At 36.2% G+C, this 27,183-nt stretch overlaps 1 protein-coding gene across 3 annotated transcripts in view; it reads right to left on the reverse strand.

Moving 5' to 3' along the window:
- Positions 1 to 27,183, reverse strand: part of GNG2 (G protein subunit gamma 2) — a 103,884-nt gene that overhangs the window by 71,858 nt on the left and 4,843 nt on the right. For 2 of the 3 annotated variants that reach the window (XM_006920191.3, XM_006920192.3), the window contains one exon: positions 15,389 to 15,429. The exons of the other annotated variant lie outside the window; for it this stretch is intronic. The gene's annotated coding sequence lies outside the window, so the exon portion shown is untranslated. The remainder of the gene's footprint in view (positions 1 to 15,388; positions 15,430 to 27,183) is intronic. 3 annotated transcript variants of the gene reach the window in all.

The raw sequence follows: 27,183 nt of genomic DNA on the forward strand, positions 1-27,183 counted from the left end.
AAAAAAACTATTATTTCCTGGTCTCTTTCACCAAGACAGTTCAAAATAAAAATCTAACCATTTTTTTTGTTGTTGTTATTTAAAAAAAGGAATTTCAGAACATATATGCAACAAAACTAGCTAAAAAGAAAATTCAGAGAATATTATTGACAAGTGGAGCCATAGGAACCCTTTTACAGCACTAATGAAGAGTCAGTTGGTGTAACTACTTTAAAACAATTTAGCATTACCAAATAAAGTTGAACATTGCATATTTGATGACCTAGCAACTGAACTCCAGAGTATATGTACTAGAAAAACTCCTGGATGAGGAATAAGAGACAAGTACAGCACTATCAGAGCAGCATTTTCATGAAAGCGAAAGGCTGGAAGCAACCCAACGGCCCCAAATGGATAGAGTGGATAAGGTGTGGCATATTTCATACAGTGGAAGAACATTACTGATGTATGGATTAATACTAGATAGCGGTGAAAATGAGGGACCTGTAACCACATACATCCACCTGGATAAATCTCAAAACATACTGTTGGCTAACATTCCGAACCAGAGAAAAAGCATGATTCCATTTAAAAAAGAGACCACACTAAATAATATAAGGAAAAGCAAGAGAATGATAAATTAAAAATCCAGATTATAGCTTTCTAGGAAAGAAAATAAAGGAGGAAGGGGTCGGGGGAGGCAAACAGGAGTATTTAAAAGTGATACTGATCGATAAAGCTAGGAGGGAAAAAAGATAGAGAATGTATGTGTGTTTGTTTTATTAACAGTCTTTAAGTGTGTATGCATATTTGTGCATGCATGTATGTGTTTGATGCAAAGTATGTTTCACACATGCAGGCACATACACACATAGAAAAAATCTAAGTCTATGTCTGTTCGTGCCTACAAAGCCCATGCTATTACTGGAGAAGCCACTTAACCGTCTTCCAGGCATACTTTGCATTGTAGAGAATTAATATAGAAATGAATGAATATATTTCTGGAGTAATACTCAAAGGAACATCCCTGGGAGCCATGTTCTCCTAGGACCAGGAGAAAAAGTTCTCTTATGCAATGTTTTGTAGTGTACCAGGAACTGGAGAGAATATAACAGAAAACCCAAGATAAACAAATACACTGACATAAAAATTTTCAAGTCACCTTCTAGAAACTTTTATATGCTAAGTTATAGCAAAAAAGCAAAGGTCACATTTCTGAATAGAGTTACCTGGGTATTGTTTTCACCCTATTTTAATACCTTTCGTCAATTTATGATTAAACTAAATGACAACAAAACTCAAATTTTGGCTAGTAAGATTTTTAAGAGCAGGAAAAAAAAGTCTTCTCTCAAGAACAAATCCTGAGTCCCCAGGAAACACTGATTTCTTGGGAATAGGCCAGGTGGAGCTCTATTTCCAGTTATGACAATGTCGGTCCTGATTCACAGCAGTTGAGCAGCTAAAATAAGGCGGTGTTTCAACAGGTGAAGGAAGACAATTAGAAAGGGAGGAAATCTGTCCTTATTCCCATCCTCCACAGCTGCTTGAAACCAAAGTTGTACCTCCAACTGAATCACTACTAATTTTGAGCTATTGGCTTCTTTTCCTTTCCAAGGATTATTCTCAGTGTTAGGACTTCTACTTCACTTACTCTACTCTATCTACTGCCGCTAGCAGTTTGGTAAATAATCTGATTTAGCTAAGATGCTTTACTGACAGGATATCCTGTATCTAGTATAACTAACTAAGGCTAGAGGAAGCGGTGGTTAGACAATGTGAATTCATGTTATTTTTTTTAAAAAGGAAAAAACAACAACAACAAAAAATTAAGGTAACGACAGGCCCTTTATCATCTCTAGTAAACCAAAACAACATGATACTGAACTACCTTCCAAAATATGACTTATTTGCACATGTGACATTTTTGCTGCCTAACACTAGCAAGTTTCACTTGTGTCAAGACCTGGAAATGCAGGTGCAGTGGACCACTGAGGTAAACAGCTTTAAGTTTTTCCTTTAGCAAACAAAAAAAGGGAAATTAATTGATGCTCCTGAATGTTTTTACTCAAGTAAAGTTTCACATACTGCTTTTTTAAAATAACAGTCTTATTGAAACATAATATACACACTATAAAATTCACTCTTTTAAAGTATACAATTTAGTGGTTTTGAGAATATTCAGTTTGTGCATCTATCACTACACCCAAATTCCAGAATATTTTCGTCACCCCAAAAAAGAAAACCCACACCCATCAACAGTCACTCCCCATTTCCCCCTCCAGCCTCTGCAACCACTAATCTACTTTCTGTCTCTATGAATTTGCCTGTTCTGGACATTTCAAGAAATGTAAACATATAACATATGGTCTGTTGTCTCTGTTTTTTTTTTTTTTACTTAGCATAATGTTTTCATGGTTCATCCATGTTGCAAGCACGAATCAGTATTTCATTCCTTCTTATGGCAAGTAGAAGGAATACTCTATTTTAGAAATACACCATAATTTCATCCATTCATCAGTGGGTAGACATTTTGAGTTGTTTCCTCCAGATTGCTTATTTATGGTAAGGAACAAAAGAAAGTCTAGGAAGCAGAAGGAACTGAACTTCTGCTCAGAGCTTAACCTAAACTAGGGATTAATAAACACAATTGTTGTTATAGCTGCATTTATACCCAATTCTTATAGACTGTGCTACTCCTGGAGGATGTTAATGAAAATGTCAGCTATGGTAACATGGAATAAATGAAAATTTTTCTTACACTATTAATGAGGAAAAAAAGAGGGGAACAGAATTAAAACACAATTGAGTGTAAGGGGAGTGAAAGGGGGGAGATAGAAGAGGGAGAAAAAAAGAAAAAAATTAAAATCATTTTTTCAATAAAAAATTTTTTAAAAAGTAAAAAATAAATTCATTCATTCCATGGGGGAGGAGGGGGAATGAATAATATCCTCCACTAGGTGGGCAGAAAAATTGTGGTACACCAATCCAAACAGAATACTACTCAGTAACAAGAAGAATAAACTATTGATACATACAACATGGGTGTATCTCCATGTAATTGTGCTACGTAAAAGAAGCCAAACAAAAATTAATATATAATATTTATTTCATTGATATAAAATTCTAGAAAGTGCAAACTCTGTTAGAATGACAGAAAGCAGATCAGTGTTCACCAGAAGATGGGACTGGAAAGAAGATATGTTATTAGGCATGAGGAAAATTAGGATGAATATGTTCATTATCTTGATTGTGGCAATGGTTTCATGGTTTTATGCAGTTAAAATTCATCTACTTTAAATATGTGTCATTTATTGTATGTCAATTATATTGTATGTCAATTATACCTCAATAAAGCTATTAAGAAACAGTGTTTATTTAAAAAGTGAGCATAGTCCCCAGAAGTATTTGAATAACTACGATGTGGAAAATACTACCTTCACTTTGCATATAAGGTTTCAATTAATTTTGTAACAAATCAAATTATTCTCATTCTACACATAAGGAACTTGAGATGGAGAAGTAATCTGCCAAGGTGGCTGCAGTATTAGGCTGAGATCTCTTATTCTTAAACCCCAAATCAACGTTCTTTTCATTATACCACACTGCCTGTCACTGCTCCTATTATAGACCCAATTCTTTTTTCTAGAATCTATGGATCCCAGCATTTTCCAAGTCCAGGAATTTTCTGGTCCAGAGAAGAGGTTTATGCTGTAGTGTAGTATTCCGAATTTGTTTTCTTTTGCCTATCATCATATACTGCCACAAATACCTCTCTAATTATGGGGATTTGTCCAATTCAGTTGATTTATTCATCTTCGATGGATCAGAGTGGTTAATCTGGATGAGATCAAAGCAAGTAACCCTGGTCCCTGGGTCAAAGGACTGAAAATAATTCATCTGAGATTAAAAGCAAGCTGAACAAAACGAAAAACTGGCTACTCAACTCTCCAGCCTTGCATTGTATTCCTTTGAAACAAATCACGCCTTTAATTATGGGAGACTTAAGAAGGGGATTAATCAGAGTTGCTGAGGTATCTACCTACTTTACACTGCTCTTTCCACCAAACTTGAACTTTAAGTTGAGGCTGTCATCCCATCTCTGAATAGGATAAGCATGAGGGTGACTTCCCTTCTCCAGATCATCTTTCACCACGCAAACAACTGAACTGCATCCAAATGCTACCATTGTATTGGGGCCCATTTGAACATGGACTACGACCTGGATTAAATAAAATTAATGAAAAAGTAAAAGTTGGTTAAAACAATTTATTTGTAAGATAGCTAGATTCAGGGAGGAGAGGGTGCCATTTCTTTCATGCAAGATTTTCATAATGAAGGTTAACTGTTCTGGATATTGTATGTTCCGATTTGTTATTCTCCATCCTGCTCCACCGAGCTCTATGCCCTAGAAGACTAAACTGTACGGACTCAGCAGCAGACTTCCTTGTTCTTTTTCTTACAGGTGGGTTTAGTCAAGAGGGGAGCACAAGCAGATCAGAGAGAGAGAGGAGAATCATTTCAGCAAGTTCATGTCCTGGAATCCCTGCCTGCAGGAACATTATAATCTAGCTGTACCCTCTTCCTGGTACACCTCAGCTCCATTCAGTTCCTCTCTTCCCAGTCCTTGTCCCTGCAGGCCAACAAGTGGTAAGGGAGCCCTGGAGACACACTTTCCCTATACGTCCTTGTAAATATTCTCTTTTAGTAAGTTCTCCCCAAATTAATCAATTTGAGGATGTCAGTTGTTCTCAATACAATTGAAATTTTCTGAGGGCTCTTCAGAAAAATGAACTTATTCCAAGTCCTCGATTGATATGAAAACACTGACCTTCGTGGGGCTGATATCAGGCCCAGACAAAAATAAACAACAGCCAGGTGAGATGTGGAGTGGCAGATTCAAACTTACTGCACTGGCGACTGTGTAAGGCAAAAGCAGAGTCACACAGATTTACAAGAACAGTCAAGGCGGTGGATACATTGCTCAGATGTTAAAATGGGAGAGATGTTTAAAACATTTTTAGATTGCTGTATCATGCTTCTTCATGCTTGCAGATCATATTTCCGTGGTGCCTGCAACCTTTCTGCATATGCTAGTCTACTTAGATTGAGACTTTAAATCATTTCGGGGGTTCTAATTATCAAATATGAAGAAAGGAATGTTTGCTACAACAAAAACTGCCTAAATAGCAACTCTAAGAAAGAGAACAGATTTCAAAGGTACCATCTGTTTTCCATCATTGAGAAGTATTTCATATGTAGTAAAAAATACTATAAAAGTAAAGTGATAGTTTCTGTCATTATGTTATAATCGCTAGTAGATTTTGATTACTTAGAGCTTCTGTCAAAGGTATAAATCCTTAAAAAAAAAGATAGATCTTGATCCCATCAATTAATCTCCCATCCCCCAAATCTCCCATCCCCCAAATCACCCCATCTATATCATTCCCTAATGAAGTGTAATTAGAATAGTTATTTAAGGTTGTTTTTCTTTGAATTTTCTCTAATGAAGCCAAAATGTCATTTAGCAAGAATCTATAAAGCTCTTTTAAGTGAAAAACCTAAAATGTTGAAAACATGGTGCTGTTTATTTTTGTTTGGTTCATGTGTGTGTATGTGTGTACATTTGCTATAGAGTAGGGCCACAAATAGAAAAGGCAAATTCACTGAATTAACCTGAGTCGGCAAGGTAAGAGATATCCTTTTAGTCATCATGAATATCTGTAAGAACTTAAGGGTATTTGACATAGCAAAAGAAAATCTGGGAACTCTGGCAGCTTCCATTCAATTCTGTATAACACCAGATGGCTCTTACAAAGCTCTCACTTCTTATTTTCCAAATTAGTGGTAATTTCATTCTTTTGACTTTCTAACTCAATGCAACATATCAATGAATAATATCATCTTGTATTTTGTAAATTTTGAAATTTTACAATTTTACAATAAATAATATCATCTTGTATTTTGTAAATTTTACAATTTACAAAATGCTTTCATTATTTCAACTAATCTTTACAGTACAATAGTCCCCCTTTATCCACGGTTTTGATTTCTGCAGTTTCAGTTATCCGCAATCAACTGCAGTCTGAAAATATTAAATGGAAAATTCCAGAAATAAACAACTCATAAGTTTTAAATTGCATGCTGTTCTTCTGAGTAACATGATGAAATCTCATGCCATCTAGCTCCATCCCACCCAGGACATGAATCATCCCTTTGTCCAGCGTGTCCACACTGTATACACCACCTTAGTCACTTAATAGCTGTCCTGGTTATCAGATCAGACTGTCGCAGTATTGCAGTGCTTGTGTTCAAGTAACCCTTATGATAGCTTAACACAACTGCACCAGGCCTATGACATTTACCTCACTTCATCTCATCATGTAGGCATAGTATCAACTCACATCATCACAAGAAAAAGGGTGAGTACATTACAATATTTTGAGAAAGACCACATTCACATAACTTTTATTACAGTATATTGTTATAATTGTTCTACTTTATTATTAGTTTTGTTGTCTCTTACTGTGCCTAATTTATAAATTAAACTCTCATATACATGTATGTATAGGAAAAAACATAGTATAGCATATTTAGGGTTTGGCACTATTTGAGGTTTCAGGCATCCACTGGGTTCTTGGAACATATCCCCTGTGATTGATGGGGGACTACTGTTCAGATATAGCCAGAGAAAATATTAAAACCCACACTTTATAGATGAGGTAACTAAAGCTTGGAGATAGATATCAGTCAGGACTCTGTCAGTAGCAACCTGAATTAGCTTAGGCAAAAAAATGGAAATGTATTAGCTCGCATCAACTGGATTAATGAACTCTAATTTTTACCGAGCTCTCTTCTTTCCCTTTATTTATCTGTCTCTGTCTCTTTCTCTTTTGCTTCCCCTCTGTGCACTAAACTTCATTCTCTCAGCATATTGAAACATGGCCTTAAGTGATCTTTACTGCCTAGAGACTAGAAAGGATGGGACATCTCTTCCCTCGGCTTGAGTTGGAAAATTCCAGAGGAAGAACCTATTGGTCCCTGCTGAGTAGCATATTCACCCTTTAAGCCAGTTTCTGTGGTCTGAGGTTGAAATACTACGGCTTCCCCAACTTGGGTCAAGTCCCCACCCCTATGGCCAGGATTATGCAAACAAACAAAACAGGCACAAATATAGCCAGTGAGGAAATTGTGAGGGGAGAGCCAGTCATTTTAATTTATATGTACTGCATTAAATAATTTGCCCAAGGGACAGAATCAGAACAACTTTACAACTGATCTCCAGACTGCGAGCCTAGCACCCTTCCCCTTCACTTCACGGCCTGTCACTGCAGGAGCCACTAAGGTGTTCCGCTGCCCCACTCTTCCCCACAGTTACCAATGTGGTCTGGCTCAAGACTAAAACTTGGAAAAGGCTCATGTTCTAGTCATGATCCTGTCACTCTTCAGCTGTGTCTGTGGGCATGTTACTTAACCCCTGGGAACCACAGCTTCCTCCTTTGTAAAATAAACAATTCCTGCGTCACAGAGTCATCAACAGGATAACGAGGAATAATGTACTACAAGTGACTTTGAAAATTATAAAGAACTACCTTAAGATTTATAAGTGCTGTATGTGAATTTTAAAGAGGCTAAAGTTACACGTTGACATTCTTCAGTTACAGTCCTCTCTATCACCAGCTCTATGTTAGCATCATTTTAGTTTTGACATTTTTAGTCTTTCAGTTTTAAAAGGCACATTTCAAAAAGATGTATCGAGTAGTGTCTTAAACTTAAAAGATATAATCCAGAAGAGAAGTTTATGAACAGATGGTTTAATAACATTTATCACAGTCACCTTTTCAATATAGATTAATTAGGAGATGGAAATTTTCTGGAAGACACACAAAAAAACTATTAACAGTGATTACTTCCAGGGAGTGTGGCTAGAAGTCGGTGTTAGGAAAGAAACTTCTAGTTTTCATTTATTCTTGTGTCTACTACTTGAGTTTTAAAAATCTTATACATATATTCCTTTCATAATGAAAAACAAATTTTAAAGTATTAAAAGCATGGTTATCAGAGAAAAGGAATATAGTATATACTCAGTATAGCATCTGACATCAAAAGCTTTCAATACATTCTTATTTATTGTTAATCATACTAGATATTTATTGTTAATCATACTAGATATTTATAGTTACCATCTATCCAGCAAACGAGAATCAACTTCACTAAAGTAAAAGCCAGCTTTCATCTCTCTCTGAATGTATGTTTTCCATTAATCATATTGTGAGGAACGCTCATTACCACCTGCTGAGGATACGGTTTTAAACTCTTATACATTCACACACCAAAAATGAACCTACCTTGTTAATACCCAATTATAAAGCACAGTGCATGCAGCTATTCTTCAACTCTATTTCTGCTGCTCTTGCAGGCACACTTCCTTATTAATATGAGAGGATGCTAGGCATTTAGAAACCATTCTATTTTATAGCTGGGGATTTGCATGATATTTCTAAGAAATTAAAGGTTACATGGCAACATATGCTGAAGCTAAAAGACAGATTTAAATAGTATTTTTTTAAGTGATGCAATAGCTACGAAGTTTGGATGCTATGTACCAGCTAAGTGCTATACTGGTTGCCTAGTTACGTCTCTGTAGAAAGGTCAAAGTGGTTCTTGTTGAATGGAGAAGAAATTAAAAACTTTAAAGTTTCATAATTAAACCAAGGATTCTGTGTGAAATCCTATGTAGTCATCCCTTAAAATGAGTCCCCATCAGACTTTGATCAGGTGACAGCACTTGGGGGTCTCTAAGGAGATATTTTAATAAAAAGCATTTCTATATGTGATATTTGTTCCTATGCTCACATTTCATTAATGTTACCACATCTGGACTCTTTCTGTTTTATCACATCCAATTTCAGTCTGCTACTATAGGATATTAAAAAACTTTCCAACCTCTTTGATATAACTTCTATCCCATGAGAGGAGCAAAAAAAAATCCAGTTTTTAAATTTTTAAACTTAAAAGACAAATTTTTATTGTGATCAGCTTTGCCAAGTACAAACCAGTCTATAATCTAGTAATAAAAACTATACATCTTAATAATAAACAACTACTCTCTTAACTCTCAGAGATGTTTCTCGTTCACCTCCTTGAGATTTTCCTCATTAGTTGCCTTGTAGCCACTTATAATGCTAAGTATCTTATTTCAGTAATGGAACAGGATAGAGCAAGTTTGGTCTAGAAATTAAAATGGATACAGATTTTTTTCCAGAATTTTAAGATAAGGAGAAGCAGTGTTTTTTTTAATCTCTTTAAGTTCAATTGACATTTTTTTTAATTGAGGGAAAATCCACATAACATAAAATTAACCATTAACCATTTTAAAGTGTGTAATTCAATGGCATTTAGTATATTCACAGTGTCGTGCAAAACCATCCCTGTCTAGTTCCAAGACATTTCTATTACTCCCGAAGAAAACCTGTACCCAGAGTAGTTATTTGGATTTCTCATTTGTATTTATTTTCTAATTTCTCTTTGGAAAAGAATAAAAGAATCTGGGTTTAAATGGCAATATAATGATTTGACCTGCTTTCATTTCTGCTGGAACTTATTTTATTCACACACATGCACACACACACACACACATACACACACACACACCAAAAAAAAAAAGAACAAACCAACCACAGTAGAGGTTTGAAGCTGAAATGAGGCTGGTCTTAAAACGAAACCAAGACTGGGAGTCCTAGAAGAGAGGAATCCAAAGGGCATTGAAGAGAATATCAGAATAATTCACCAAGACCTATGCTTGTCAGAAACCTGGATCCTACCTCCATGACTGATAATGTTCAATCTTTTTTTTTTTTTGACCAAAAAAAAAAAAATTGAAAGAGGATTCTTTGTGCCTATCAAGGACAGTTTAGAGGAAAGGAAACAAATATATTTAAAGACATACATAAATACATACATATGTACATACATAAAGGTCTGCTAGCTCCTAAAAATCTAATGTCTTTTATGGGGAAAGCTAATTTATTGCTCTTTCAAGTATACTTACAGTCTTCTTTGTTTAGCCCCCGTGTCTTAGAGAGCAAAAATCTCCAAATGCAAGTCACAGAAATCTAAAGAATGGGGGCCTAGGACCTTCAGTATTCTTGTTTTCTCAGTCAGGCATTGCTATGGATGACATAGGGCAGGGTATTATGGAATCAGGTAGGAAGGGCTGAGTAAGTCTTTATCCAGATGCATCTACTTATATCAGGATAAGCAGCTCACAGTCTACCACTGGGAGGCCAAGAAGCACCAAGTTCTGAGAGCTGGCTAAGACACCAAGACATTATACATTTCAACTTCTTCCCCTTGGGCATTCAAGATAGTGCTTATCTATTTCTGAATGAACAGTCTATGTTGTCTCTTAGGGGGGAAAGTTCAAGTTTGTTATACGAAAGGCAGGATTCAAACTAAGAGAGCTCCGTGCTGCTTTGGTGAACTTGGATTTTATTATTTCTATACGTGCTGACGTGCTGAAAAAAATTAAACAAGGTGCTCTGGTCACCTCAGTAATAAAGTTATTAAAGCTGTGATCATCGGGAGCATGCTGGTAACAACGAAGAACTGAAAGGGCAGGCTATTAAATGCAATACTTCATAAATGTTGCTGGTTTTTAGTACCAAATCTTCAGGTGTTTGTTTGTTTTTTTAAGTTGGTTTGGGCAGACATGTATATATGGATGCAAATTTTCCAAGACTTAGATTCACCCCTATTTTCAAACCAAACCCTGAAAGTTGTTGTCATTATTTAATTCAATCTGAATTTCTATTTTAATTCATCAACATGACAGCCACTTTTCACTAGAGCCACTGTTAGACATCTGGGGTAACCAGCTGCCCCAATGTGTGCCAGGACTCTCTTGGTTTTAGCACTGAAGTTCCTATGTGCCAGGAAACACCTCAGTCTTGAACAATCCAATATGGTTTGGTACTCTGCTGCTAGCTCTAGGTTTGGCCTTCAGATCTGCATCGCTGAAGTGTCTAGAAGAGGATAGAAAGGGGAACTGCTACAAAAATAGCTGAAAAAATGTAAATCTCCATCAAAAATTTCCAGCTACATTCTATTCCAGAGGTGGTTTACAAAAAAATAACCCAGTGGTCTGTCTCATTTACTAGGCAAGAAATGCTTTCTTACCTTGTGAGGATTACCTCCCTAATGTATGGAGGAAATTAAACCATACCTAGAAATTAGCTATTATATACACCACTACAGTGAGATTTTGAAATACTGTTATTTTTCCTTCAATTTCCATATTTTAGAGCCTAATAAATAAAGTAAAATGTGGCAGACAGACATAACAGCATAAAAGAAAAATCTTACATTTCTTTGGTGCTATTCAAAAACCTTGGAACATGCACACTGTACGCAAACTTTCTAGTTGGAGAAACGCCAAAAACAGCACACTCTCCAGAGACAACACCCATAGTACCAGAAAGTCTGGCCAAGGAAGGAGCCATTGGACTTCAACCTGTCCACTTGATCCGATTCCAAATACTCCAAGAAAACCAAAAGCCTTCAGTGCCTGTATCTATAAAGCAGGATTCACAGAGTCAAGGCAAGAACTTCTTACTTCATCGACTTAGGAAACTTAAACCCTCTCAACTCAAACAAAATGTTATAATCTTATCTCTGATATCTGAGGCATTTCTACCTTTTAAAAAGATGAAAACAATCTCTTTTACTTGGAGTAGGTAGAATAATGGCCCCCAAATAGGTCCATGTCCTAACGTTGGAACCTGTCAATCTATAATCTTACATGGAAAAGGGACTTTGAAGATATGATTAAATTAAGGAATTTGAGATGGGGAGATTATTCTAGATGATCCAAGTGTGCCAAATCTTATCACATGAGTCCTTAAAATCAAAGAAGCTTTCCTGGATGAGTTTATAATTAAATGCAATTACAGTATAAAGAAAGAGATGCAATATTGTTGTCTCTGAAGGTAGAAAAAAAGGGGCTCTAGAAGCCATAAAAGTCAAAGAAATAACTATGGGAGGTGAACACACAATGTAAACATATATATGCCTTACAGTTAAAGTGTACAGCTGAAACTTATTGGATTTCATTAACCAATGTCATCATAAAAAAATTAATTAAAAAAAAAAAGAATTCTCCCCTAGAGCTTCCAGGAAGGAATGCAGCTCTGTGGATACTTTGCTCTTAAATCAGTGAGATCCCTACAGAATCTAACCTGCAGAACTGTAAGATAATAAACCTGTTTTGTACTACTACGTTTGTGAGAATTTGTTACAGCAACAATAGGAAACAGATACATCTTTCATCATTGCTGTTGTTCAATTTGTATGATGCCTTAAGTAGTATTTTACTTTGAACCTCAATATTTGACCATTTCTTACCTAGTATTTAATTTACTTCTCTATATAGACTTGAAAACATTAATTTAATACTAGAACAAATATGCTCAAAATCTCTCCAACAGAGCAAAACAGTACTTTCTTTTACACGTCTACTTTGTTTCTTTCTTTAGTTTGTTAGCATAGAGACCACTTACATAAGGAACCACTGAGCATAACTGAAACCAATAATTTTGAATGAAGCAAAATGCTTTTAGGTGAGAGTAGAAAATGTCAAACAACCTCTTTAATGTTGTATATTATGACACAGTAGTTCTCAATATCTCCTTAGGGAACTCTGGGTAGCACAATGACTGGAAGATGCCACTGGCCTTCTGTTAGCCAAGGACAGAATAATAAAAAGCACAATCAAGAATTGTCTCACTCAACATGCCTGCAGCCTTTACTGAGAAATTGGCTTGGACCGATTTAAATCATTTAAGAACATTCATTAGCATGAAAGAAATCAACACAAATATCAGACAAAGAACATCAAATACTTATAAAAGTCTTCATTATTAGTTATATTTGGTAGACTGTAAGGATGGCTCAGCCCCACCTGTAAGATATGAAGTACTGAACTCCCAAAGAACCTCATTATGGAGTAGCAAAAGCTATACATAATCTTAAAAGACACCACACAGGCCTTTCTTTTAATAAGCTCTAGACAAGACATTCTCAACCGTGGCTACACATTAAATTACCTGGGGAGCTTTTAAAAACTGCAGCTGTTCAGACCCCTCTCCCAGGGATTCTGATTCAATGGTCTGGGTAGTGTCCGCATATTTTTAAATGCCTCCCTGGAGATTCTGATGTAAAATCAGGACTGAGAACCACTGCCCTGTACCCATCTTTGAGCAGCCTACTGGACATATCCACCTGAATGTGGCCACTCGACAGATTTGAATCCATTCTTCCTGCATTTGTAACCCAGTTATCATCACCCACCTAATCTTCCAAAAGAGAAGTCTGGGAGTTATTCTAGATATCTCCCACTCCTTCACATCTCATCTTTAATCAGCAATTTTATCAACTCTCCCATATTAGGCTTATCATTTCCAAACCCAAGACCTCTACTGGTCTCCCTTCCATTAGTCTCTCTCCACGACTTTATACTTCACTCTGCAGCCTAAGGAATTATCTTTAAAAAGAATTATAAGCCCTTCTCTGTCTTCCCACCCAAACTAGATTCCAGTCTTGAGTCTGGCACTTAGGATCCTACCCAAGCTTCATCAGCTTGCGTCTTTTCCGTTTGCTACTTCTCGACCACACCGTGGCCACTGTAAATTTCTGAAGGTTCCACCATTCTCTTTGGGGCCTTTATGTGCTTTCACATGTGATTCCTTATTCCCAGAATGCCTTTTCTCTAACTTTTCTGATGGATGGCACTTCATGTCATAGCTCAAATGTCCCTTTGTCCATCAAGCCTCTCAACAAACTCCCCACCAAGTTAGTCCTCTTTTCTCTCACTCACTGCAGAGACCTCCTTTTTTGCAAGGTTCTCGCCCCTGTGAGACTGAGCAACTCTGGGCCAAGGCCTATCTGTTTTCCATCTTCATATGCCCAGCATCTGGCATTCACTCGTTTGTTCATTCATTCAACAGTTGTATTAAATATATAACAAGTTCTAGACAACTCGCCAGATACTGGAGGCAAAACGGTTAGCAAGAGACACTATTCTTGCTCTCTCAGAGCTTATATTCTTGAGAGAGAGGCAGATAACTGGACAAACACTTATAATAAATTAAGAAGGTATATCAGCGAGAGTTAGGAAAAGTGTTTTGTGTTTTTAAGCTCCCAGTATATTAAGAAGTGAAAAAATGACAAAACTGGTTTAAAAAATTGTGGCACATTCTAAATGTTTACATTTAACAATTAAAGTTATATGATGAGTGTCATCTTTCCATTTTGTCAGTGTATCATTAAGAGATAACTTCATTTGGAAATGTCAGAAGTCCAATTTGAGGATCTCATAAATGCGAGGTGAGGAAAAATGTCTCTCTTATTCTAAGAAGGTTCTGACACTAGTAAATATTAAATATTTCCTGAAAGAATAAGTGAATGAATAATTAGCTCCAGTAAACTGTCAGGTTATAAGGTTTTATTTTATTAGCATTTTGCTATAATCACTCAATAATTATGCAAATAAACAATTAAAAATCCAACAACCAAATGCGAGCTGCTATCATATAATACAGTGGGGAAAAAAGAGAATTGTATGGGGGATATAAGTGAAACAATATTGGCCATGAGCTGAAAAATGTTGAAATTGAGTGAATATGTATATGGAAGTTCATTATACTATTTTCTCTATTTTGGTATATGTTGGAAACTTTTCATAATGAAGTTAAATTTAAAAGGGGGGCAAGGATAAAAATCCCAGTCACTGACTTAAAGAAACTACAGATCTTGGTTGGGGAGAAGAAACACACTATCACCTATCTCAGCAATATGGTGACCTTTCAAATCTACAAGCAGACTCAAGTGGCTTTAGCTAGTTTCAAGAGCCAAGTCAGCTTCCTCAAGAAGAAACTAAACCAGCATTAAATTGACCTTTTGTTGTTGTTATTGTTGTTGCTGCTGGAAAAGCCCTTAGAGTATCTACAACCAATCTGTTAAGAATAGGCTTTACCATTCTCTGATCTAATCTCTGATCTACCTGACTGACATCTGTTGTTCACAGGGTATGTCCTCAAAGGCTTCAATCAATTAGTTGCATCTGATGCCATAAGAACACATTTTGTTAAGGCAGTGACCTCAAAGGCTCTCCAAATAGTATTTTTAGAAGAAAATGGGGCAATCTGGGCGAGAAATCTGATTTTCACTACGGAGAGCCATTTTTTTCCTTTAAATCCTGAAGTTATGTCAATGTTGCTAAAGACTCTATGAAGGTCTGATAAACATCACATGTTAAATGTTTTCATCTACAGCATCACTTAAGATATATTTTCTCCTCTTGAAGTTATGGTTAGAGTCAAGAAGATCCTAGCAGAAAATATTTCAAAATTCTTACCTCTTCAGTTCCCAAAGCCTGAGGCTCACTGGCAGATATTGCTGTCAAGAAAGGAGAGAGGAAAATAAGTTTTTTAGAAAAAAGAGAAATCACATGATACCTAAGAGCTGAACAAGCAAATGCATGTTGCTGTAACTGAGGTTTGATGGTAATGGCCAAATGCTTCTAAGGGCAGGAGGGTTCTAAAGACAGGCTTACATTTCTGAGCCAAGGAACAGACATTTTGTTAACTCTTTTTCTTTTAAGAAATGTCTTTATGAGTCTACAGCCATGCCAGCCCAATCTTGTCTGATCTCAGAAGCAAAGCAGGGTCCAGCCTGGTTAGTACTTGGATGGGAGACCACCTAGGAAGACCAGGTGCTGTAGGTGTAAAAAAAAAGAAAAAGAAAAAGAAAAAAGAAATGTACTTATGAAAATAGGAGTCCCTTTCTTTGTGAAGAAAACATGAAAATATGAAGTTGGCTTGGGAACCTAGAGGCAACAGAGTTCTTGGTGACAAAGGCTGTGTACCACTGAGATGAATAAGAACAAACCTTCCTCCTAACCTAACCCAATTTGCTCCCAGAGGGACCAAAGTGATAGAAACAGAACATGCTCTTGCACCAGATGATAGGAGTAGAGTTGGAGTTCCATTTGTGTGTGTCTAGTACTTTAAGAGGGTAGATGGACAAGTTAGTAGTTATAAAAGCACCTTTAGCATTCAAATCTTCTTCGGGCTATTTAAGAGTAGAGACACCTATACCCAAAGGCACTAAGGACTTCTGAGGATGTTGAGCAGATCTGGCCTAATTTTACCTCGTGCCCAAGTGTGGTTCATATCCAAGAACGTTCCTATGTACAGTAGCGTCTTTACTACTAAAAAGTTATCCAGCACTCAGCTCAAAGGGAATTGCCTCTACCTCAGGGAGCGCTTTACCATTCCTATTTTGTTGTGTCTCAGAACAAAATGTACCTCATATCTAGAATACTATGACTAAGGGTGGAAATCAAATTCACATTGGGTTCTAGGACCAAACGCACATCAGTATCTCTAGAGATTTCACACTACTTAATACTGGTGCATATGCTACAATCACAATCCGACCAATTATATTCCCAGATGACTTTAAGGGATCATATGTTTTTAAATGAGCCAAAGTTATTACAAAACTATTATCTCATGATTAATGACAGCAAAGGAAAAAAAAAGCCAAGGACAAAAACCTTTCAGAGAATGAACCTTAGGGATAACAATGATTAGTGAGACTTGCAAAATAAACCCATCCAAGGGTGCTCTGAGTCTAGCACTCTCATACATTATTGGCAATAGCATCAATCAGCACAACCTATCTGAAAAGCAGTTTGGTACCATTTATCAAGATTCTCAAATATGTTCTCAATCATCGTCTTAGTGAAACCATTCCTTGACTTTATCCTAATTAATTAAAAAATCCAAAATGTAGACAAAGAATAATTACCAATATGTTAAAAACAGCTTAAATATTAAATACAATTTATGAAATAAAATGGAGAAATTCTACATGATGGACCTTTAAAACAATGAATATGAAAAATTTAAATAAGGAAAAATGCATATGAAAGTGAAAAGAGAATATAAAATTTTATATATAGTATGACCTCAACTAATTTTCTAATGTTCAGTTATAAATACATGATAAATTTTCTAATACAGTATCTATTTTTCATAAGTAATATTCTTCTACTAAACCACATATATTTTCTAGTAAATATTATAATCTTTCCAATATATATTTTTCTAGGAAAAAGACTGGAAGAAGATACATCAAAATGTAAACAATATATTATCTCTTTTGTATGGGATAATGGAAGTAGCATAAATTGCTGTTCTCTTTTTATTTTATGCTTATAATGAAATTCTAAGCTAGCACATATATGTCAAGAATAACTACTTTTTCCAGTCTCTCTTGCTGCCAGGTGTATTGGCCATGAGTCAAAGTTCAATGGGATGGCTGCAAAAGTGATATGCGCAACTTCTGGGTCATGCCTTCCCCTTTCCAACTTTTTCCCCATCTGCTGATTATAGTGAGGTCCTTGTTAGATCATAAAACAAGGGAAACATGCTAGGAATGATGGAACAACATGATGTAAGAAGCCTGGGTTCCTTAATGATCTTGTGGAGCAGAGCTTCTTAACCAGCCTTGGACCACCCACCTCTGGGTTGTTGTATGAAAGAGAAATAACTTCTAGCATATGTCAGCCACTGTGAAATCAGGTCTCTTACATGCGGTTCAACCAACAACCTGATTAATGGAAGGGGTCTTCTTATTTTTTCTTTACAATGTAAGCATTTTTCAAATTTTCAATAATCACCATGAATTACCTTGATCATCAAAAAAAATTTAAGTTAAACTTTGTTTACTAATGTTAAGAAAATTAAGATAGCACAGAATGAAGTTTGGGCAACATGTGCCTTCTTCCCACATATGAGAAAAAAAATGAAATCTATAGTTTTGAAAAATAATTATTACATCATATACCAGGGCACAAATTACACACAAACTCCCTGACATTTAATGATCCTTAATCATACCCCAAGTCTTTTGAAAAATAGTTTTAATAAGGCAAAGTTGTTTAAATAAAATCTGCTTTAAAATCTACTCGAGAAATATTCTAAAAAATAAGTAAATAAAACTCTAGTCAATGTACTACAATAGTTCTCCATTATCCGTGGCTTCATTTTCCATAGTCTCAGTTTCCCATGGTCAACAGTGTGTGGCTCACAATATTAAAGGAAAATTCCAGAAATGAACATCTCATATGTTTTAAATTATGTGCGGTTCTGAGTAGCGTGATGAAATCTCGTGCCATCCCACTCCATCTTGCCCAGGATGTGAATCAACCCTTTATCCAGAGTATCCATGCTGTATATGCTACCCACCTGTTAGTCACTTAGCAGCCTCTCAATTATCAGATCAATTTTCATGATATAACCCAAGTGCTTGTATTCGAGTAATTCTTATTTTACTTAATAATGGACCCAAAAGCACAAGAGTAGTGATGCTGACAATTCAGATATGTCAAAAAGAAGACATAAAATACTTCCTTTAAGTGAAAAGGTATGTAAGTATAGGAAAAAACATAGTATATATAGGGTTTGGTCCTATCCGTGGCTTTAGGCATCCCGTGGGGGGTGGGGGGGTTAAAATGTATCCCCCACACATAAGGGGGCCTATTATATACTTATCCATTTAAGAGCATATCTAGATTTCTTAAATTGAACTTAATAATGTTCTTAAATAGTTTTGTATGTGCACTAACTTTTAATTTAAGGGTGTTGTTTGCTCTCCATATAGTATCATAATGAATCCCTCTAACAGTAATTCCACTGACCCAATAACTCTGTTGACTGTTCATCAACCAAGCATATGCTTTAATTTACTTACCCTGGAGGGGTGCCAGATTGACAGAGCTCACACAACTTCTCTGCTCTCCTCTGTGACCCAGGGGCCTGCATTATAAGATGACTGTCCAAGATAAAGGAGTCATATCTACTCCAAAAATACAGAAAAGATACCTGGTCTGCTTGGAGATCAGATCTAAAACAATGGCCTCACCAAATCTGGTCTCTAACCATATTAGAATAACGTACTGAGGATCCTTTAAATCTGAAATTATGTTATGTCAGTGGCATTTGGTGCTTTTTAGAGGATCACTAAATCCCTGTGCATTTGCACACAAGACAGCTCACCAGGTAGACCTTCGAGACTTATATGTAATTATATATCAGATTTTTAAAAACCTATCTTTCCTCCATCTTCCCAAGAGAATGCCAAATGGTCCTTTTCTCCCCTGTGAATCACAACACCCAACGCTAATATGGCTAACTTATATTCAATAACAAAGGCAGGATGCCAGAGTTTCTTCACTTCCCTCTCAGGATGACTGTGCCAGTATGTTTTCAAGAACCCCCTATACTCTCTCTTGCAATAATTGAAGCTGATAGTCAAAGCTCTAAATTCTGTTTCTCTCCCCTTCTTCACTTTACAGCAACATAAGCAAGCCAACTCGACAGGCCTAATTACCATGGTAACAACATGTACTGTGATTATGAGTGTGTTTGTTTTTTAAAATGACTCACAGATTGTTCCCCCAGAAGCCCCAGACACACAGGTTTCTGGCTGGTTTATAAAATCTATTCGAAGTTTTCTTGCAAATTTCTTGCTCCTGTTAGCATAACTGGTGTGATGAAGACAGATTCATCAAATCAAATATGCCCTTCTCCTTAAGGATGAAAAAAAAAAATTCATTTGGTTCCTTAAACACTCCAAGATTAATCAATTTAAAACTCAAGTTAATAATGAAATTAATTTGAGTTTGTACACTGGAGATAATTAATCTGTTCCTAATTTAAATAATTAAGGTATTTCATAATGTAGTGTTAGAGACCCAAATGAAATAATCAGATGAAATAAAATCAGCAGTAAAAAAATATCAAATAAAATAGCTTAAATCTATGGGTACATGGTTGGTCACATATAAAGTGTTACAAAAGAATAAATGTAGGTCTTTTTCAGACTAATTTCCAGAATAAAGACATTTATTTTTTTAAATGCAGACATGAAAGAGTCTAGACATTTGGAAGAACTATGGACTACTTCCATTAATTTATTCAATACATATTATTTAAGACCCTCTATGTACGAAGCACCATTGTTTATAACTAGAATATCCCAACAGAGCTTAGGGCAGGCTATTTTCTTCCTGGAGACAAAAGCCACAGGCATGTTCTCCTCTTGAAAACATCCCTTGCTTCGCAAGACACCATTCTGAATAAGCTGTCCATGTGAGGGATCATTACCTAATGATCATATCAGGCCTGGAATTCAGAGTCCTGACTCCCTCAAAAAAAAAAAAAAAAAAAGTCGTAATTTTAGTATGTTAATTTTCCTTTGTATGAAATGGAAGTAAATCTTATTTGATAAAAACAAAATGTTAACTGGAAATTTTTATATAAATCTCTTTAACTTAAGACTCTAGGCCTCCTGATACTTACATATAATATAACATATGTTATGGGCGCACATGCTCACACACACAAACACATGAACTAGTCATTAAAAATTACTATCTCTAAATCGCTACACATTTTGTTACCAATAATACATATTTTTTCTCTGCAGTTTGAAGGGATAGTCTGAGTTTATCAGTCAGGATATGCTAGGTTATAGTGTGGTAACAAACACCCCCCAAAATTTCAGTGGCTCAAGACAGTAAAGCTTATTTCTCACTCTTACTCCATGTCCATTACAGGTTGGTGGAGAGATCATCATTACTCTAAGACCCAGGCTTAAGAGTGCAGCCACCCTTTCTGTGCTTCTACTACTGCCATTTACCAAGAAATGTGCTTATTATATCCTGGTTCTTATAAGCTTCTTTCTGAAAATGATAAACATCATTTCTGCTCATATTTCACTGGCCAATGCAAAATACACGACTACATATAACTAAAGTGGACAGAGAAGGATAAGCCTACCATGAGTTGGAAAGGAAAACTGGAAATATTATTTATGACTAAGCACATGGATTACTGAACAAATAGCACATGCCTGAGATTGACACTTAACTAAGCCCAATATCGACACGTGACTATCCCAGGGAAATAGGCTTCCTTAGGTGATTCCTTACTCCAAGTTCTGAGCACCTATAATTAACATTGGGCCATAATCATTTCTGATGAAACTTGGTAAGAATCTGATGGATAAAATAAAAGATACTCTACTCACAGTTTGTAGTAACGATAACAATTGTACTAATAACAGCTACGCTGCTGAATACTTACTATGAGTCAGGCGCTATGCTAAATAAATATTCTACATACATTATATAATTTTCTCCTGACAATTTTGCAAAGTGGGTATTGTCATTATTATTTCCAATTTTATGGATGGGGAAAGTGAGGCATATGAAGTTTAAGCAATCTAAGCCAAAGTCCTTTAACTACTATACTCTCCTGTGTAGAAAGTCTTAGAAAATTATATTTCTAATTATATTTTAGAATTGTTTTAAGACTTATAATAAAAGATAAGTCAAACAATATTTTTGCCTAGGAATTTTCACCTTTGCATACTTAAATTTTTTTATTATTTTAATTAACAGAAAATCTTGGAGCTGTTCTATATCAAGTTTTTTCCCAAAGGAAAAGAAAAGAAAACTATGAAATGTCTTTAATGCCTATAAACAGCAATATTCCCTAAGCGCACCATCGTGCATGAGTTTAAAAAAAAAAAAAAAAAGGATTAACTGAGTTCTCCAAGGAATGCCTCCTAAAATGACAGATTCTTTTCCTGTTTAAATTTTTTCACAATTTTTCTCACATGGTTCTACATAGATCAGATAAATACCTTTCTTAAACAGAACTCTGTTGGCAAAGCCTAGAAATTAACTTTACTTTCCTGTTTAAAAACGCAAATATCAGAGTAGGAAGGACTCAATAGTTTATTTCAGAAAAGGTACTCCCATCGTTAATAGTTTGGTATGATGAGAATGCACAGGAACACACGTAGAGACAAGCAGTCAGAACACTGTAAATGAATGCAATTCCACTGAAATTTCCCCTTTTCATTACTGCTGCTTCACATATGTAGCCTCTGAAATACAACATCAGCATGGAAAGTTGGAACCAGAGAAAATGCAACAATAATGGAACTGCGTGTTGCCTCTAGAGTTGGAAAGTGAAAATCTGTTTTCAAAATAACTCCTAATCAAAAATTCCAGAGATTACTCATTTTTCTCATACAGGTGCTATAATCAACAAAATATGTACCTCTTTGGAGAAAAGGTTTTCATTTAAGTCTGACAGATACCACATACAGAACCTTAGCCTCTATAACTCGTTTCTTGGTCCAGGGTAAATTTTATTAGATCCAATTGATTTAAGTGACCAGTCACGAAGACTCAGTTTGATTTCGTGTGTGTGTGTGTGTGTGTGTGTGTGTGTGTGTGTGTGTGTGTGTGTGTGTGTACACACAGACATGTAGGGCTGGATGTCTAAATTAAATGCCATTCTTATTGCTTTATAGAACCTGATGTGTTTTATTCCTGAATAATTTGTTAAGAAGGTTCTCCTTTACTTAGTCTTGCATCAGCCATTTTGTATTTTCTTCCAGGATTCTTTCTCAAGTCTACCTAAATTGTTACCATCAACAAAAACAAGTTTTTGGTTTGTCTGTGTATATGAGTGTATATTTTATCAAAGGGAAATGCGTGGAAACACAGTTCAACTCAAAGTTGTGTGATCTTGATAAGTGATTAAATCTTTTTGAGCCTTGATATCTTCACTTATAAAATGTGAATGGTAATAGTGGCAGACTCTATTGGCTGTCTCCCTGATAACCATTAACCCCTTCTTCCTTGCTAACAGAACCAATCCTTTTTGCTGGAGTTTGGCAGTTGTGTTCTTCGGAAAGGTGGGGCTGCTCAGTGGTCTCAGGAGGAAACTCTTAAATTAGCCAATCACAGTGGGCCATCTGCCTAGCCACTAATAGATAAGTATGTGAGCTGGGAGAGGAATTCTGCTGGAGATAGCTTTCCTGTAACCTTAAAAAGAGTTTTATGAGAAGAAACTAGCCACTTCACTGTGCCTCTAGACATTGAAATCTTACCGTAATGCTGAAATCATAGTAGCCATCTCAGCACAGTGAGGAGACGGGCCTAACAGGGTAAATCAACCTGCAGAAGATGTCAGAATGGGAGGGAGGGAAGAATTTAGGTTGCTAAGAACATTGTTTAGCTAGGAATACCTAACTCTGGACTTACTCTCCTTTCAGGAGGTCTTGAGATAAATTTCCTATTGTTTAAGCCATTTTGGTAGGTTGTTCTATTACTAGCAACCAAAAGTATCCTGATAGAAAAAATAACTGTTCTCATCTTATAGGCTTATTTTTAAAACTAGAGGAAAACTGTAACGTATGTAAAGTATCCAGCCACAGCGGCACAAACTGAATGCTCAACAAATGCTAGTTATCAACTTGGTTCTTGAAACATGCTGATCTTCACTCATTCAAACATGAGCCAGAGAGCTGGACTCTTGTGCGGTTTGGAGTCCTCTACGACTTTCCCCGATTCCCCCAAACAGAATTAAGGGTAGAAGTCACTACTTTCTCTATTTTATTCATCCAAGAGATAATACTATGTGCCTAAGTTTATTTTAAACGATAAGATTTGTGTTTAATTCAGACAACAAGCCTTGTAGTGCTGATTGCAGTGTAGGAAAATATAATTAAACAGAGTAGTCTTCCTGACTATCAAGTACTCAACAGAGCCACCAAGTGTTCTGCATTTGGAGTCTGCCTAGCTTAACTGAAAATTGCCCTCTGTAGATGAAATACATATTTTATAGATGATCGTACATACATGTGAAAAAAGCCACATTTCCTTGGGAATTTCACCTCCTTATTTCAGAAAGGCACCAGCACCTTCTGCTTAGGAACCCTTTCCTCCCACATCTTTACATAGCTGACTCCTCACCATAATATAGGTTTCAATTCAAATGTCACCTCCTCAGAGAGGTCTTCAGGGATTACTAACAAAAGTAAACTCTCCAATACCACCACCATCATACACACAACTTCTATCATTCAATCTGTTTCTATTTTAATCCATCTCAGCACTAATCACTGCCTGATATTTTCTTGTATTATAATTTGTTTCTGTCAGTGGGGTCCAATCCTGGCTGATTCTGATATAATTTGTCTGGGTTGAGGCTGGGACAAAGGTATTTTTTGAAAGTATTAACCACCTTCTACACTAGAATGTAAGTTCCAAAAAAACACAAAGGACTGGCCTATTTTATTCGTTCAAGTCCCCGTGGCCCATCAAAGGACATGTGGCACATTGCAGACATTCAGCTAAGGCCCATGGACAGACTAACCGTATTGTAGTTATGTCAGTATTTGTCTGTTTCCCTAGTAGTTTATGAGCTCTTAGCAGGCTTCTACAGTATCTAGCCCACTCTTCATAAAAGAATAAGTGATTCAAGAAAGTTCATTAAATAAATGAATGATAAAATTCATTTGTGAATTTAATTGTTCTCACACAAATAAATAAGTAAATTAAACAAACAAACAAACAAACAAATAAATAAAGTGATGGATGTGTTAATTAACTAGATGGGAGTAATCCTTTCACAGTGTATCTGTACATCAAATCACCATGATGTACACTTTAAATGTCTTACAATTTTGTTAATTATACCTCGATAAAGCTGAAATTTAAAACAAATAAACAATAACAACAACAAAACAACTTTTTGTGTCCTATAGAAGAAAAAAATTAAACAGGGTGTAGCCACTCCCCTCAAAAATCTTGCAAAAGAAAAAGAAATGCAGATTGCCATTTTCCACACTAAAATGTGCTAATTGCTGTGATGAAAGAACAAAAGATTTCTGAGAGGTAAAAACCGTTTCTTATTGGGGAGGGGAGGAAAGAAAGAAGGAAGGTTTATGGAAGAGGTAGCATTTCAACTAAGCCTTACAGGGTAAATGGAATTTGGCTATTTAGAGAAGCAAGACTGGGGGGTGGGGTGAGTGAAGAGTGGAAGGGGAAGCAGGAAATAGGAGAAGCAAGAACACAAACAACAAATTAGCCCAGCTGGGAGTTAGGCAAGCTTGAACTAAAACACCTGGCTGTCAACATGGAAAAGAGTAAATAGTGTCAATATATGGTTCCAATGACAAAACAAGGAGGTATGCAACTAGCTACACCTAAGATTGTTTGGTGAGGAAAGTAATGAAATCGAGTTTTCATAATTGAGGGACTGGGAGAATGGGGTGTCATTAGTACTCATGGAAATGAAATGAGGAGCTGGTTTTGAGAAGTGGGGAATAGTGATGGTCGGGGCTGTTTTGGACACATGAGTTTCAGTGTCAGTGGGTTGGGTGTTCTGGCAAGTTTGCCAGAGCTCGATGTGCAAGTTTAGAGAGCAGGTGAGAGATCAGGATGGAGAATCGGTTTGGGGACTGACTCACACAGTGACAATGATTGAAATCTCAGAAAGGGATTTGATCAAGGGAGAAAGAGAGAAATTAAATGGCAGCAAAGTAAAATCTTGAGAATGTTCATAGTTAGAGCAAACTTGCAGTTAGTGGAGAAGTTGGGAGGCTTCAGAGAGGAATGGTGGATGACAGAATATGCAATCTCAAAATTCGCCTATTTGCCATAAGGATTATTTTGAGATTAAATACCACCCAGGAGAAATTCTGAAAACAGACCAGAAACTCCCTCTTTTCTATGAGAAATTTACATGTACGAAAGAAATCTTCATTTGTAAAGGTGCCTCCCCCTCTTCTGTGCCTGGGAAACTAAATCACTAAAGACCCTTGTCTAAGGACTGGCACTAATTTATGTCTACATAACAATCTTACTCTTATTTACCATGCTTTTCTTGATCACCACCCCACAACTGGCCCTCCTCTACTTCCCTTTTTCTCTTTTGTCTTTTAGCTAAAGATATTATTTAAACCTGAATTCCAAACCACCTTTGAGAGTTAGTCATTTTTCCCTGAGTATCTCCTTTCTATATGTGAGATATATATGTTAATAAACATCTGCTTTTTCATATTAATCTGTCTTTTGTTATAAGGTTCCCAGCAGAGAAATTAGAAGGATAAAAGAAAAACTATTTTTCTTCCCTACAGGTAGGAGAACAAAGTTAGTAGAGGTTTAAAAAAAGTCCAAGGGAAACTTTGTTGACAGCAGGGTTGTTTAATTTTTTATAAATTTATATGTGTAAACTAAGTGTTTGCAGGCAAAGAGGAAAGGGCCAATAAAGAAACCAAATATGCAGGAAGGAGATAGAATTATTGTCAGAACCTAGTCCCCTAGAAAATAAAAGAAAATGAAATGAAGAGTCCAAGTAGAGAGTTTACTTTCGACTTGGAAAAAAAAACCAAAAAACAAAACACTTAATTTTACCTAGAAAGGAAGAAGAACAAATGAAGACAGGAAAATCTTGAGATGGTAAGGAATGAGGCTGAGGAAACCTGTAACTACATGCCTTATCAGAAAAGTAGAAGGTGAGTCACCTGTAATGAATAAGGGAGTAGGGACTTGGGTTTCATGGTTTTCACTGAAAATGCACAAGGGATAGTAAAAAGTGGAATAAAAAAGAAAGAAGAAAAGGACTCTCAAAGAACAGCAATGGCACTGCTGATGCTGCAATAAATCTGGAGTAGAACTCATCAACCCAGTCGCCAGACCCTCTCCATTAGCTCTGAGTGCCAGGTACCAGGGAGCAAGGAACATGGAAATGTCTGACCCTGACAACTGGGATGGCAGCGGGGCAAGGGAAGGCCGAAGGAATAGGGAGGAAGGGGTCAAGTGACTAGTTTTCCATTAAGAGCTTGACTGTTTACACATATTTGCCAAGAGATAAAAGGGCTTACCCTGTCTTATCTCAAACCTAAGTATACAGTGGTACCACTTCTAAGAAACATGTCATAACTGAAGTTAGAGATGTTTGAGATTTGACCTCCCTCTTTTTTAATGTTTAATGAAGTCCTCTAGAGACTGTCTAGATGTTGAATCCTGTTAAATACAACTTGTTCTGTTTAACATAAGAGTTTTGGGGAGCCATATATATCTCTAACACTCTTACCTGAAAATCTGAATCTCATTTCCAGTGGCATCTTTACATTTGAACAAATTTGAACACAGAGACTCCATATTTACATAAGGTGTTAAATGTAAAACTTATCCTCATCTTTTTAAACAAAATAATTTGGTTTTACAAACAATTTTGAAAGTATAAAGACTTTCTCTATTTCTTTATTATGGAG

Source organism: Pteropus alecto, unplaced genomic scaffold, assembly GCF_000325575.1.
Source record: "Pteropus alecto unplaced genomic scaffold, ASM32557v1 scaffold86, whole genome shotgun sequence".
Lineage (NCBI taxonomy): Eukaryota > Metazoa > Chordata > Mammalia > Chiroptera > Pteropodidae > Pteropus > Pteropus alecto.